Genomic DNA, 11,915 nt, shown 5'->3' on the forward strand with positions numbered 1-11,915 from the left:
AACCAAACAGGCCCAAGTGAAAAGAGATATGGTTTTGGCAAGACTTTAAATCCAGGAAAGCAGTTGCCTTCCCTCAACACCAACTTGTAAAAAAAAAACCCAAAAAACCCAAAACCAAAACCAAACCCCCACCCAAATAAATCAGAAAATAAAATCAAAGAGCCCCGAAGGGGAGGGGACGAAGAGAGAGGCAGCGAAGGAGACACAAACCCTTAACCTCTCTCTCTTGCTTCCTGTTAGCTCAGCCACCAAATAAAATACAAATTTCCAATGTTGAAAAGCCCTTCCTTAAGCTAATAAAACCTGTCAGCTTCCATAACGCTTGACGTGACGAGCGTCCACAGGTGTACCCTTCTGGTTGTTGCAGCTAGGGGAGCCCAGGCTTGTAATAAAAAGCCCTCCGCCATCCTGGCCCTCCCTCCCCATCAATTCACATCAAACGTTATTGGACTCATCTGCCACCTCCCCGTCGGTGCGGCCTGTGCTTAAAACGCGACAATGACATTTTTAGTGCTCCGCAGGTGCTGCTGTGTGTGGTCAGGAGCTCCGAAAGCGTGGCCCTCTTTTGTTCTTTAAAAAAAAAAAAACCTTTGAACTAATTCACGCACACACAAAAAGCCACCTAGCAGGATATCCCGTTCATTTTCTGCTGGGGTCAAAAGCAAGAGAGAGAAGTAGAGGGGGCGCGGGGGGCGCGCGGGGGGCGCAGAAGGGGCGATCCATAATATTTATTTCCACGACGGCCTCAAATCTCTTTAAACATCATAAGAACATGGCTCATTAAACCACAACAGCCCTGAAATTGTGTTATAAAACTGCAAAACCCAAAAATCAATACATCTGCTGCTGGGAAGGCGGTAATGAAATCTATCGGGGCGGCCGGAAAGTGGTTCTTATGAATCATAATAATATTATGCGCACCAACACATCCCTTTCCAATACTTAAAAGTTAACCAGCCCCGGGGTGAGGCTTGGTACTTAAACAGGTGCTGCAAAGTAGGTAAACTCAAAGATCCCCCCCCCCCAATCTTCTGTAAATAACCTCTGGGCAGAGGGAGGGGGATGAGGCCCTGTAAAAAGAAGATCAATTCGACACATATTTGCTATCTGCGATTCAGCTTGTTGTATTACTTCAAAGTTTAATCAATACTCCGGTCCATAAGAGGACCGTGCTGCAACATCACGTTGATGGCTCACAGTGGGTTTATTAGTGGGCTAAAAGCATGTCGCCATTTCTAATTTGAAATAAAGATTAATACCAGCCGCTAGCGAGTCTTGTCAGGAGTCAGGCGCTTTCTCCCTCTTTTTTAAAGAATCTCAGGCAAAGCTTTAAATTATTTCCTCCAGGCCGACATAGACAGAGCGTGTCCGCCAGTCTCCGTCACACTAGCACTTCCGGAAAACGGGCCCCAAACTATATATTTTTGGCTCCTTGCCAGTGATTTGAGGTAGGGTTATCCTGCTGAATTGACTATGTGTGCCGGCAAGTCACAGCTGACTTATTAGGGTTGCCAACCTCCAGGTGGTGGCTGGAGATCTCCTGCTATTACAACTGATCTCCAGCTGATAGAGATCAGTTCACCTGAAGAAAATGGCTGCTTGGGCAATTGGACTCTATGGCATTGAAGTCTCCCACTGGTTGCCTATTCCATCACTGCCTCTCAGCTCAATCTACCATACAGGGGCATTGTAAAGATCAAATAGGTCGGGGGAAAACAGATTTACACACGTGTATTTACTTTAGCTGCCTATCCCGCGCATCCAAGAATCAAAATGTCGGAAGAGTTAAGGCAAAGGGAAAGGCTTAACGCCATACAGGCTGTAGCTTAAAGTTAGCCACCAGCGGGTTAGGCTGCCTGCATCTAGGGTTGCCTCGTCCCTCATCACCACCGGTGGGAAGGTTTTTGGGCGGAGCCTGAGGAGGGAGGAGCCTGAGGAGGGCGGGGTTTGGGGAAGGGCGGGACTTTAATGCCATGGAGTCCAATGGCCAAAGCGGCCATTTTCTTCTGGGGAACTGATCCCTATTGGCCAGAGATAAATTGTAATAGCAGGAGATCTCCAGCTAATACCTGGAGGTTGACAACCCTACCTGCATCCCAGTCACACTGTCGTTCCAGTCATGACACATACATCTGAACTAGGGTGGCCAACAATGGCTTGGGAAATTCCTGGAGATTCGGGGGAGTTCCATTTCCCCTAGACTCTATGGTATACCAACGAGTCTGCACTCCAAAACTGCCATTTTCTCCAGGGGAACTGATCTGTCATCTGGAGATCAGTTGTAATTTTGGGACACCTCCTGGAGGTCAGCATCCCTAAATCTGAGCGTGTGGTTAATTAGTTTGTGTGTAACCCAGGGTTCGATGCACCCAACACGTGCACAGCGGAGTGCGCCCCATGCACCTCGAGTTTTTCAGAATATTGGGCACCCAATATAAAATGGGAATAAACACACATTCAAATATTAACACAAAAGGGTATGTCTGTGCCTTTCTTGGCTATTGAGCTACAGTCAGCAGCCACAATTAGCGTTACCAGCTCTGGGTTGGGAAATACCTGGAGATTTTGGGGGTGGAGCCTGAGGAAGGCAGGGTTTGGGGAGGGACCTGACCAGGGTATTAACATCATGGAGACCACCCTCCAAAGCAGCCCTTTTCTCCAGGTAAACTGATCTGTCACCTGGAGATCAGCTGCAATAGCAGGAGATCTCCAGCTAGTGCCTGGAGGTTGGCAACCCCATGTGGATGCCTCAGAACCATCCATGCCCACCTGGAGCCATGAGAAACAGTGGGCTATGCACAGTTTAATAAATAAGTCAACTCACTCACAGCGGACCGCATAAAAAGTCCTGCAGTTGCTCACAACAAGAGAGTTTAAAACTTTAAAAAAAAACTAAAACCACACACAACTTCTCACAAACTCTCTGAAAAGACTATTTTCCTTACTGTGTTACCTTTCAGTCTAAATGCTTTTAAAGCCTCCGCATAACATAACCACCCCCCCCCCCAAAAAAAACCTTTATGCCTTTATTTTATCCATTTGACAAACGTCGATTGATTTCCCCCTCTGCTTAAATGCCTCTGAAGTCTCCACCACCGTCGTGCTCGCTTTCTTGTTTTCGCTTGGGCTTTTATTGACGGGGCCCAGCGCGCATATGCACAGCTCCGGGGAGGAAAACTTGGTTAATTACTGCTTTGACAAAGCCAACAGCCAGAGCACGGCCCATTGTTGCGCATAGGTCATCCAGGAATAGCGAGCGCCTCGGCTCTGTGGGTGAGGGTCTGGCACCCGGCTCTGAAAGGGCAGGACTCCAGCCTGGCTTTTAGAGAGAGAGCGTTTCAGCCTTAAATAAAGATGCTTTAAAAAGAAACCTTTCAGATGCACCGAAGAAATCTGAGAAAACTGGATACAATCCTAGGATCACTGGGGCAGCGGTTCACACATGCACTGTGGGCACTGGATCTCCTATCCCTTAGAATCATAGAGTTGGAAGGGACCACCAGGGTCATCTAGTCCAACCCCCTGCACAATGGAGGAAATTCCAAACTAATTCCCCCCCCACACACACACACAGTGACCCCAACCCCTACAGATAATACTGATAATAGCATACCTATTATATTAGGTGGTGTGGAACACAGGCAGGATCATGCTGCTGCAATCGTCTTGTTTGAAGGCTTCCTAGAGGCACCTGGTTGGCCACTGTGTGAACAGTGAGTCAGCAGTGTGATGCGGTAACTAAAAAGGCAAATGCAGTCTTGGGTTGCATCAACAGAAGTATAGTGTCCAGATCACGCGAAGTATAGTGTCCAGATCACTTTACTCCGCTCTGGTTAGACCTCAACTAGAGTTCAATTTTGGGCACCACAATTTAAGATGTAGACAAGCTGGAACGTGTCCAGAGGAGGGCAACAAAGATGGTCTAGAGACCAAGTCCTATGAGGAAAGGTTGAAGGAGCTGGGTATGTTTAGCCTGCAGAGGAGAAGACTCAGAGGGGATATGATAACCATGTTCAAGTACTTGAAGGGCTGTCATATAGAGGAGGGTGCCGCCGAATTGTTTTCTGTTGCCCAAGAAGGTGGGACCAGAACCAATGGGTTGAAATTAAATCAAAAGAGTTTCCGTCTAGACATTAGGAAAAAATTTCTAACAGTTAGAGCGGTTCCTCAGAAGAACAGGCTTCCTCAGGAGGTGGTAAGCTCTCCTTCCCTGGAGGTTTTTAAGAAGAGGTTAGATGGCCATCTGTCAGCAATGCTGATTCTATGACCTTAGGCAGATGATGAGAGAGAGGGCATCTTGGCCATCTTTTGGTCACATGGGGTGTGTGGGGGGGAGGTAGTTGTGAATTTCCTGCATTGTGCAGGGGGTTGGACTTGATGGCCCTGGTGGTCCCTTCCAACTCTATGATTCTAACAGACTGCTGGACTTGATGGATCTCGGTCTGATCCAGCATTAATGTTTCCAGGCCCCTCTTCGCCACCGGCAGGAGGTTTTTGGGGCGAAGCCTGAGGAGGGCAGGATTTGGGGAGGGGAGGGACTTCAATGCCATAGGGTCCAACTGCCAAAGTGGCCATTTTTCTCCAGGTGAACTGATCTCTATTGGCTGGAGATCAGCTGTAATAGCGGGAGATCTCCAGCTAGCACCTGAAGGTTGGCAACCCTATCCAGCATGGCCTTTCTTATGTTCTTACGTTACTAGACCAGGTGTTCCCAGGCCATCCTCCGGGGCAAAAATTATTTACAAGAATCTAATCGGATCTGCCCTGGAACCTGTTGACCCTTGCTGGTCTCAGCGGCACAGGTGGATTCACAACTGAGCCACACGTTATCTCCTGACCCTCCACTTGCTTATTTTTTGACTGCCTTCTAGCCTTTGACAGCTTTTCAAACACACAGCACCTGATCTCAGACTCGCCAGGGTGCTGCAGGGCCAGTCGCAGCTGGCTTGTTTGGTTCGTGCTATGGAAAATAAAAGTTGGGGCTTCCAAGCAGCATTCTCTTTGTGCATCAGTTGTATACACTTCATCAGACAAGGGGTGGCTACTAATTTTTGTTACCTGATCCTGCTAATCCACTGCTCCTATTTTTTCCTTGTTTCTATGGGGTGGGGATACGTTGCTAAATTATTGTTAGTGGAGTTGCCAGGTTCCTCTTCGCCACCGGTGGGAGGTTTTTGGGGAGAAGCCTGAGGAGGGCGGGGTTTGGGGAGGGGAGGGGCTTCAATGCCATAGAGTCTAATTGTCAAAGCGGCCATTTTCTCCAGGCGAACTGATCTCTGTCAGCTGGAGATCAGTTGTAATAGCAGGAGATCTCCAGCTAGTACCTGGAGATTAAACCTCAATAATTGATATGTGTGCTGTATAAACACTAGTTAAAGAGAAAAGCAGCATCCTGGCTCTCTATCTTAATAAGAATTTATAGCATAAAGAATAATAAACAAAAAGCACAACACGCATGCTTGCACCCCCAGCCATAGAGTCCAATTGTCAAAGGGCCATTTTCTCCAAGTGAACTGATCTCTATTGGCTGGCGATCAGTTGTAATAGCAGGAGATCTCCAGCTAGTACCTGGAGGTTGGCAACCCTACTCTCCTCCCTCTCATCTGAAGTTAAGAAATAGGGGAGCCATATTTTCCCCCAGCGGGGCTCCTGTGAGACAGGAATTCAAGAGCTGAATATTTTTCACTACCATGACATAATTTTTTTTTTTTAAGTAAAACAAACATTTGGAAAGTGCAGCACTGGTTAACTTTCTGTCCACCAGGAGGCCTTTAAAGATTTGGGAGTCACAGAAGAAAATAGAACACCGCTCTTGTCAAAATCTATAACTTGGTCCTTCCCTCGTGGCTCAGGATTTACTTCTTAAAAGGAAGTTGCGTTCAGATGTGCAACTCCTTCTGTTGTTGTTGTTGTTTAAAGTTTCTTCCCCTCTCCCATCGAACTCCACAAAAATAATGAATAACTCTGCTTTTGTCCATTCAAGCTTAGTTTCAGGTCCAGGTAATGTAGGGTTGCCAACCTCCAGGTAGTAGCTGAAGATAGGGTTGCCAGGTCCCTCTTTGCAACCGGCGGGAGATTTTGGGGTGGAGCCTGAAGAGGGTGGGGTTTGGGGAGGGGAGGGACTTAAATGCCATAGAGTTCAATTGCCAAAGTGGCCATTTTTCTCCAGGTGATCTGATCTCTATCGGCTTGAGATCAGTTGAATTAGCAGGAGATCTCCCGCTACTACCTGGCAGTTGGCAACCCTAGCTGGAGATCTCCTGCTATTATAACTGATCTCCAGCCGATAGAGATCAGATCATCTGGAGAAGATGGCCTCTTTGGCCATTGGACTCCATGGCACTGAAGTCCCTCCCCTCCCCAACACCTGACCTCAGGCTCCACACCAAAAACCTCCCACTGGTTGCAAAGAGGGACCTGGCAACCCTAAGGTAATGGGCTCAAAGGAGAGGGGAAATTGCCCAACAAAAATTTCATTATCTGGGAATTTTGGGATGAACATCCAATGGATGGAGGGCTCTGCAGACTTCCCAGAGAGTACTTGGTTGATATATATCTACACACATGACTCACACACAGAGCGGGGAGGGGGCATTGTATTAGCTCCACCATGAAGATCAAGGTTTATGCTTACCAAGTCTTCAGCTCAATCTGGCTACCTGGGTAGGACAAAATAGTTACACATTCTATCACATACAAATTTCAGAGAGCTCTACTTTTGTTCAGAGAAAGTCATGGACACAATTTGAATTGAAAGTGGATCGATCCTCAATTGCATCTCCAAAAAAATGCAGTTGAAAGAACCTTGAAAAAAAATCAGTCCAAAAATGAAGGCAGGGTAGAGTCCAGTGATTCTTTCTATGAAGGATGAGCCCTATGCATAATCTGTCTAAAATGCACATTTTTGAGAGAGATCTACATTACAGGGTTGGATGAAAGGGTGAGTGGTAACAGATGTGCAGCATTTTAGACCCTTGAAGGATGCTATATAAAATGAGTTATTGACTTGCTTAACACAAGTAGTACCCTGACCTGGATGCCCCAGGCTAGCCCCATGTTGTCAGATCTCAGAAGCTAAGCAGGGTCGGCCCTGGTTAGTATTTGGATGGCAGACCCCCCAACGAAGTCCAGGGTCACTATTGCAGAAGAAGGCAATGATAAACCACCTCTGTCTCCTGCCTTGAAACCACAACATTGCGACTCGACGGCACTTTATACACACAAAGCAAGTAGCGGAATGCAGCCCCATAACTCATATTTGTTTTGAAAAATCTATTAAATTGCCAAAATCTGACATCAAACTTTGAACTCCTCCGAAACCGATCTAACCAACAACATTTCGGTGGTCAAGTAGGAATTCTCATGTTCAGGATCTGGACGCTGGATGGTTTCAATGAAACTGCATTGCCCGCTTAATTAAATGACATCTGATTCCTCGTGGGAAAGCCCCCCTCCCCAAGTAATCTGGGCTGCTCTCCCCTGTGTAAATCCCAGGGAGAACACCAATAGGACTTATCAAAACATATCCCGATCGTTCAAGGTGGCGAGCCAGAGTACATGCTACAGAGAAAGCCAAAATCAAAATACAATCTTCACTCTGTATTGTTCCAATTTTAGTATATGTGCAGCCGAAGCAAGCGCATTACACCTTATTCTGTCCTCTTTACACAGAGCCCAGATCTAAATTTCTTGGGGCATTTCTAAAGGGCCTAAATCTTTCTTCAGATCCAGAGAAGCTGCTCTTTCTCCTGATCCAGAGAAGCTGCTCTTTCTCCTATCAGACGCCAATCCTGTTGTTTCCTACAAAGTGTCACTCTTTGCTTTAGCAGCCAAGAAAACCTGTTTTTAAAATCTGTTTTTAATCAGGGTATTTAACATATTTATATACTAGCTTCTTGGGGGTCAGACTGTGTTAAAGTTATTTTAATGTCATTTTAATGTCTTTATCATCTTCACTCATCCTAGATAACCCTTTCTTTAGAAACTGACTGTGGACCAGACCAGATAATTGCAGTTGTGGGCAACCAACTGAATGCCCATTCCAAATGGCTTAGAAAGCCAGCCTAAGCTAGGGCTGTGCTTATGTGACCACAATCTTTAAAGATGCCACTCTCAACAGAAACCGGCTGATCTTAAGCAGAATCTCCTGGGACTACAATTTTGAAATTTGTCCCTGGGGTTCCTTAGAAACCTATGAGAGGTGCTCCTCAACAAGAAGATACCATGGCAGACAAATTGACCCAGAGGTAGGATGTCCACCATTAAAAGTCTCCCCCCTACAACACACAGCTATAGGATAGCATTGAGTGGTTCACAGAATCATAGAGCTGGAAGGTACCACCAGGGTCATCGAGTCCTACTCCCTTCACAATGCAGGAAATTCACAACTACTTTCCCCCACTCCCCCAGTGAGTGACCCCTACTCCATGCCCAGAAGATGGCCAAGATGCCCTCCCTCTCATCATCCACTTAAGGTCACAGAATCAGCACTGCTGACAGCACTGGCCATCTAACCTCTTCTTAAAAACCTCCAGGGAAGGAGAGCTTACCACCTCCCAAGGAAGCCTATTCCACTGAGGAACCACTCCAACTTTTAGAAAGTTCTACCTAATGTCTCGACAGTTCCAGAGAACTCAAAGATCAAACAAGGTCATAGGTGAGGCACAAGCTGCATGGAGGAATTCCTGCGGAAACAGTGGATTCTCCTGAAGATAGCACATGGACACACATGAAACTGCCTTCTGCTGAATCAGACCATCAATCCTTTAAGGTCAGTGTTGTCTACTTAGACTGGCAGTTTCTCCCCAAAAATCTCAGGCAGAGGTCTTTCACATTACCTAAGACCTGATCTTTAACTGGAGATTCCAAGACTTGAACCTGGGGCTTTCTGCACGCCAAGCAGATGCTCTCCCACCGAGTCACAGACTGTCCCTGATTTCAGGGACACGTGCTGAGGGAATCATTTCCATCAGCTAATGGGAATCTCTGAAGTGTACAAAGTTAAAAACCAGAATCCGATTGGAACTCAAAAGATACATTCACAGGTATTTCCCAACCCAGAGCTGGTTACCCTATATGTCAGCTATGTGGACACATTGCAGAAAGATACCCCAGAGATTCTTTGGAGATAATGAACACACATGAACACATGAAGCTGCCTTGTACTGAATTAGACCCTTAGCCAATCAAAGTCAGTATTGTCTACTCATACCGGCAACGGCTCTCTCAGGTCTCAGGCAGAGGTCTTTTACATCACCTACTTGCCTAGTCCCTTTAACTGGAGATGCTGGGTATTGAATCTATGGAGGGACTGTGGCTCAGTGGTAGAGCATCTGCTTGGCATGCAAAAGGTCCCAGGTTCAATCCCTGGCATCACCAATTAAAGGGACTAAAAATCCTTTGGCACACCTGGCCCACATTAGCAAGTTAAAACCAAAATATGAGAGACCCCCCCCCCCAAAAGTTCCTTTTAGCATCATTTAGAAAAACAGCCTCCCTCCAATCCATCAACCAGTTTCTCAAAGGGTCAACAGCCAAGCTCTTAAAGAGATGGAACAAGATCACGGCCACTGCATCTTACAGCCACATTGCAACTCGTCAATGCAAATCTTCAGGATCAAAATGTAATTGGGAAAAAAATAGGCTGGTGATAATTATGAAAAAGGCAATTCAATCCAGACTCACTTGCACAGGGAAAAAAATCATTTTCGTAATCTCCCCCCCCCCAACATTTAGTAATCGTTTCCATTCTAAAGGCTTTAAAAACGAAACATGCGCACACCGTAGCTCTGAAGACAATCTCTAACGCTCACTTCGGTGCCAAGCCCTGACACAAAGCTGGAGGTTTACCACATTTCATCACATCTGTGACAAGTGTTGCTCTGACTTGGCTCGTGCTAATTCCTTCAACAGCCAGTTTGGCAACCAGGGAGCCAAAACCTCTTTAGTACAGTGAACAGACGGAAAGAGGATGAACCTCGTCAAGTTCCAATTCCTGACCAGTGTAAACGCAAAACCTCTAACCGCTACCAATACACGTACCCTATCCCCTTTACAAGTGAACCCTCAATTTAAAAAAACGAACATACACACACAGAAAGCCATGATAGGGTTGCCAACCTCCAGGTAATAGCAGAAGATCTCCTGCTATTACAGCTGATCTCCAGATGATAGAGATCAGTTCACCTGGAGAAAATGGCCGCTTTGGCCATTGGACTCTATGGCACTGAAGTCCCTCCCCTCCTAAACCCCGCCCTCCTCAGGCTCCACCCCCAAAATCTCCCACTGATAGCAAAGAGGGACCTGGCAACCCTAAACCATGAGTCTTTTGAAAAATATCAATAAGATAAAATATGCTATTTCTCTCTTTTCATCTAGGATGGAATGAGGCATTACAACTACCAGCTCATGAAAATGCCTAGTTTTGTGCTTTCCCTCTCTGCTATGAAACATAATTCCTGCCCATGAATTAAGATCACAAGGAGAGGCCCTCCTAGGGTTGCCAACCTCCAGGTACTAGCTGGAGAGCTCCTGCTATTACAACTGATCTCCAGCTGATAGAGATCAGTTCCCCTCGAGAAAATGGCCGCTTTGGCAATTGGACTCTATGGCATTGAAGTCCCTCCCCAAACCCCGCCCTCCTCAGGCTCCGCCTCAAAAACCTCCCACTGGTAGTGAAGAGGGACCTGGCAACCCTAGGCCCTCTTCACTTTCCCATCAATCAAAGAAGCTCGTTGGTGAGTACCTTAGAGAGGGTCTTTTCAGTGACAGCCCCACAATTATGGAACACCCTCCCCAGGGAGATTTACCTGGCCTACTCACTCTCAATCTTTAGGAGGCAGCTGAAGATGGTTTTATTTAGGACTGCTTTAAATTTTGGTTTTATATATTTGTATGTATTCTTTTACTCTTTTATGTACAGTATTTTGTTTATATTGTAAACTGCCTTGAACGGCTTAAGGAAGAAAGGTGGCTAATAAATGTGATAAATAAATAATCTCAATCTCTCTACCTCATACTGCTTATTAGTTTTAACAGATTACTAAAATATACCGTGTGTGTTAAGTGCCGTCAAGTCGCTTCCGACTCATGGCGACCCTATGAATCACTCCAAAATGTCCTGTCTTTGACAGCCTTGCTCAGATCTTGCAAATTGAGGGCTGTGGCTTCCTTTATTGAGTCCATCTCTTGTTGGGTCTTCCTCTGGACCCCATTTGAATGGCTGCGAAAATCAATCACAAGCGCATAAAATTTCATAACTGAAAGAGTTGATGGCTCTACCACTACCTTCTAATACAAGAGGTAATGTCTCCATATGAACTATATTTTTGAGCAAAGGAAAAAATAAAAGATTTCCAGCCTCAGAAAAATGGTCACATTCAAAAGTCACATGATACAAAGTGTCCACACTGCCTGTACCACAGTCGCATACTCTATCAGAATATGGTATCTTAAGATACCTCCCTTGCAAAATGCTAGACCAGGGGTGTCAAACATAAGGGCTGGATCCAGCCCCTTGAGAGCTCTGCCATCTATAAAGTACACTAGAAACAGCAAGGGTACTTTAAAAGGCTTACAGTATTGTGATACACTTTATGGATGAGCCCCAGCTCCCTTCTGATTAACAGCAGGCTTGCAGAGAAATTATTCTCCAACCCAACTTTTATATTAAAAAGTCAGCCTTCCTGCTCACACGTGCCTATGTTAGCTTCATGGGTTGATGGCCAAGGGGAAAAAAAAACATTCTTATAAAGCTTTCCTGCCTCCCAGGCAATCCTTACTGCCATAACCAGAACTGGGCAAGTAACTATTTACAAGCTTGCTCTATGTGTACATCTTCATGCTTCAATGAAGCAACAAACAGTGGTTTGTTAACAGGATTACCCGGGTGGGGGAAAGGATTACAATTCTCAGGC

This window comes from Euleptes europaea, chromosome 17 (genome assembly GCF_029931775.1).
Source record: "Euleptes europaea isolate rEulEur1 chromosome 17, rEulEur1.hap1, whole genome shotgun sequence".
NCBI lineage: Eukaryota > Metazoa > Chordata > Lepidosauria > Squamata > Sphaerodactylidae > Euleptes > Euleptes europaea.